Source organism: Sphaeroforma arctica (assembly GCF_001186125.1).
Source record: "Sphaeroforma arctica JP610 unplaced genomic scaffold supercont1.1640, whole genome shotgun sequence".
Taxonomy (NCBI): domain Eukaryota; class Ichthyosporea; order Ichthyophonida; genus Sphaeroforma; species Sphaeroforma arctica.
Window position 1 is genome coordinate 1 of NW_014038918.1, and position 5,098 is coordinate 5,098.

The following is a 5,098-nucleotide window of genomic DNA, read 5'->3' on the forward strand; positions in this document are numbered from 1 at the left end:
TTAATAGAACTATATTTACTTTCCAACTTTATTTATATCTGAGTACTTTGGTAGTGAAATGGCTCAACCGAATATAGGTTTCTAGGGACTATTAACGTTACCTAGTTGATCCTCCGATCAGCCAACCAGATGTGCCAGTCTGATGAAGGCTAAGTCGGTAATTCTTGATAAGTGGCAAGTTATTGGTTAAGACAATAACTAAGGACATGAATAGTATTTTATTTTATTTTTCCAAAGATAGGATTATATGAGTCTCTCAGATTCGCCCCAACAATACATACCATAGTTTCTAATAGAGCGACAACGAAATACTAAATAAAATCCATTCGGCGGAATTTTCACGATACTTAGAATTTATCTACGCGTTTATTTATTCTAAGTCGTTAATATCGCCTTAATAGACCGAATCTTACACAACAGCACCCACCCAGCTTTAAGACCCAGGAGAAGCAAGTTGCTCACTCAAGCTGATTATGGGTCAAAAAGCGAGCAGCATAGCATATAGCTAATGTTTCTCAGGCGGAGAAGTAAACCCTGTGAGTTTTGGGCTTAGGTTCAGTAGGTCCGTGGTGGTCGACTGGACGTTTCTTACGCTTCAGTGTCTTAAGCACATATGAAGGGTGAACATTAAAGCTCAGGAGAAATACTGTAGGCGGATAGGTGTTAACTTCCGTGCCTTCAGACGATGGAAACAAGCTATCTTTTTCAGCTTGTGACTTATGCAGACGTTTACGCCATTTTCGATTAAAGGCTTTTAAATAGTCTTGATTGTCGAAAGCATCTGAAGTCAACTCAGCGATTATACCGTCTATAAAGCGTGTACGATAGTATGTATAGCCTGCCTTATCCGTTCTCCATATAATATCTTTAAATTCAGAACGATCAAGAGGGGCATTAGAGTCATGTCTTCTTCCTAGTACAATCTGTGTAGTCGGAATACGACTTTTGCCTATATTAAGCGCACTAGAACCATCGGGTTTATTTACCTCATATGTTCCACTTTTAGTGTCTGCTACAGAGACTATATATGGACCTGTTCATTTAGATGATAATACAGTAGCATCGAAATTATGTTGACGGAAATTACCTCTGTCACCGACCTGATACTCTGCCAACTTCTTGGTAGTGTTCCAACGCTTTTTCCTTTTTAATAAGGTGTGTATTTCTCGCAAGCAAGGATATACATCGTTGTGTATGCGTTGTACCTTCTTTAACCATGGTAACTCGTGGTGATCAGGTTCCCCCTTGTTAAAGGGGACTTGTAACTCACTGTATCTGCCACGAAATTAGTGAGCGGGTGTAGTTCATGTAACCGGATCAGCACACTCGTTCATCTGTGCTTGTACCCACTTAAGGTGGCACGGCCAATTATCTGCATCATCCGTTAATGCAGTACGCAAGAAGAACTTAAGTCTTCTATGGCGCGTTTTATTCGCGCCTTGCGTTTGCGGCTTATATGGCACACCTCTCTTGTAGCATATGCCTGATACGAGTACTAGCGATTCCATTACGTTATCAGTGCACATAATACCCGGCCACCCGTGGTCAGCAAAGACTTGGAAACATAATTCTGCCACGGTCTGCGTATTCCTATCCTTAATGGATAGAGCAAGTTAAACCGTGACGCCACATCAAAAAAGTGGCATACGTAACGGTCGCCCGTGTGCTTGGACGTGGGCAGGTCAATTAGATCAATGTTGACCCTGCGCCATGGAACATCTTCCGTCACACTCTTAAGCGGTGCGAACCCATACCTCAACTAAAGTTGCCAGCTTAGTGTGCGCGATCCCATTTCGCTTAGCATCTTTAAGTGCGTCTACTACGTTCTGGTGCTTCAGCTTATGATTTTGCGTCAGCCAAGCAAGAATGTTTTCATCATTTTGCTCCTCTAGAATAAAAGCAGGGTGTTGAGAATCCACTTGCGTGGTCTCTAAGTCTGTAGTGTTTCCAGACTCCTGTCCTGCTTTCGCATGAGTGTCATAAGTATGCTCATGTGCGTTAGCTACACCTGGCTTATGAAATAGTCGCATTATATGTGTTGTCTTTCATTGATCCCTCTAGAAATAAGGTTTGAAAGACCTCGGGCTTGGACTGCTGTGTTGCCTTTGAACTGCTTAACGTTCAATTTAGTAGAGAGTGTAATCTCTGATTCTTTGACCTTGTTAAGGAAGGTCTCAGAAGGGGTTCATTTGGTAGTTCCAATGGGACCTATACGACATATTATAGTATATCTCCAGGGCGGCTTCTGGACGGCTCGAGTACCCTGATATAGGAAAGTATTTACTTCCCTATCTAAATATATTGGGTCGCATTGTATCATGCTTATTAATTTATTGAGCCATGGATCTTTACTCCGTAATGGGCAATACAACGTGATGGTAGCTTCATGTATATGAACATAATTTAATAGCTGGGCAATTAACTGCCATGGTGGATTAGCCCACGCATTATATTTGGCGAGGTCTATTTGAAAGGCGTCTCCCAAAGGATGATTTAAAGTCCTTTAATTCGATAGTTGTGCATTATGATGTGCAGCAAACATAACTATGGAATGTGACCCAAATTTCTTTTGAGCCAGTTCAAACCACCTGGGATTACATTTCCAGTCAGTGGCTAGTAACTCACGTACGGATTTATTAAAGTACGGTACGAAGCGTGATAACATATCCGGTAAATGGTCATGTATTCCTGGCAGGTGTTTTATATCAAAATGAAACTTTGATATTGTATCATGCCAGCGACTCAGTAATTGTGAGTCGGGTTTTATCTCTTTCATATATTGAAGAGATTTCTGATCACACATCAGCGTAAATGCTGTTCCGTATAAGTATTCTCGGAAGTGTGTTAGAGCTGCCACTATGGCTAATAGCTCTTGTTTAACAGTTGGGTAATTCAACTGTGAAGCATTCATTGCTCGACTAAAGAATTGTATATATCTAGGTTTGTTATCTATAATCTGATATAATACTTCTCCTAAGGCCAAGTCGGAGGCGTCCGTTGCTATTTCAAACGGTACGCCATCGATTGGTCCTTGTACATCAGGGGCTTGCTGGACTGCGTGTTTGAGCGCTTTAAATGCGTCATCACACTCTTTAGTCCACAAGTATCCTAGTTTGCCTTTATGACATCTTAAGTGTCCAAAAGGTTTAAGGTAATCAGTTAAGTGTGGTACTCCATCTGAAAAGAAATTTACAAACCCACACATGCTGTTAACATCTCTTCCTGTAATTGGTGTTCGCCGATCTAACAGGTGTTCTACCTTACCGGGGTCGATTTTAATACCTACCCCAGATATACGGTAGCCTAAGAGCTGTATTTCGCTCATTGCGAAGTGACATTCTTCTCGTTAATCTTGAAGTTTTGCTCGTTGAGTCTCTTAAGGACTCGCCTGACTAATGCGGCATGTTCGCTTTTGGTCTTAGAAAAGACGACTATGTCATCTATATTGACTTGCGCGTTAGGCATGTCTGCAAACATTTCCTCCATTACTTGTTGGAAGAATGCTGGTAAAGAGTGTAACCCGAAAGGTGCACTTCTGAACCTGTATTGTTTACCTTTCCACGTAAAACTAAAGTATTTACGATGTGGTTCATGTACCTGCATTGGATGGTATCCTTGTGTAAGGTCTACAGTTGTAAATACTGTAGCACCTTCCATCCTTCGCAGTAGCTCGTTAATTCGAGGTAAGTGAAAGCTATGAGTCGGTAATAATTTATTTATCGGACTCATATCTAAACATACTCTGACTTTCTTAAACGATCCGTCAAGAGTTATGTTGGTCTGTTGATAGTTAATTTCTATCACTCCATCTGCTAGCCATTTCTCAACTTGTTCTTTTACCACAGCCTCGTGTCTCCAGGATAAATAGTTCCTTGAGGGACACTTTAACTATGTAAAGTCCACCGTGGTTAAGTCAAGGCTGACATACCCGTCCTTAAAACGGAATTTTGCCCATTCTGTGATCTTTATCTTCTTATTAACTAGAATCAGATCTATGATTTTGTTCGCAAAGTCAGGTATTAATGCCTTGACTGTGTCTGACTGGGGCTTATATGGATTCAGACAGTTATCGTCTGACTGATCCTTTAATGGATATATGTTATTTGGTAGACCAGTTACGGTTATACCTAGAGTGAGTAAATCGCTCATTCCGACTATAATGTCGTACTTCTGTGACATCTGAACTATCACAGCTTGGGTAGTGATACTCCTATCATCGGCCAGGGAGATTTAAACATCTGTGGCCATGGTATCACACTTAGAAGTTTTATCATCAGCTAAAATGAGGTGAGTTGTTTGTGTTCTCCTTTCGATATCTTTCATTAATGCAAAGCGATCGGATATACATGAAATTTGTGAACCTGGGTCAATCAACGCAAGGAGTTTATTTCCATTGCAATAGACAGGGATTAATACACGCTCATCTAAAGAGTCGTTGTATTGTCTGTGTAACGAGTGTACCTGGTAGTACTTTCACTTCAACTTAATGTCGGGCTTTTTGTCACAATACTTAGTGTGATAGCCATTGGTCTTCTCACACTTGTCGCACTTAATAAGAAAGTTTGTACAAGTGAATGCATGCCTGCCATTCCGATAACCGTTAGGGGTCAATTGGTACATGTCATACCTACACTGTGCGTCGGCACATTTCTTAATATCCTTAAATAGAGGTTCCTTGTCCTTCGCCACCGCACGTGCCCGTTTATTGGGTCGCGTGGATAGAGTGGAGTCACGAGCACGTGTATGTTGGGGTCTCTCGTTTGAGGTCTGCCTGGATACGTACCCGTGATCGGTGTGCTCCCGCGGCTTCTTAACAGCCGCTTTTCCCTTCGATATTACTCGGTGTGCGGGAAAAAGGGTGGATACATTCTCACAAAACTGTTCCCACGTAAGTCGGGATAGATAAAACTTTGTTTCATGTCCCTTGCCTCGAGCCTCAGTAGCGTGTTTACGTCACAACTCGGTGTACAGGCTCACACGGTCGTTATTCCCTATGTTCTTACAGAACACGTGCATAACCAGGAACTCGTACCATCGCTGTGCCTTGTTCTTTGTTATATCTGGACGTTTCAGGTCAGCATCTAGCTTCAGAATAAAA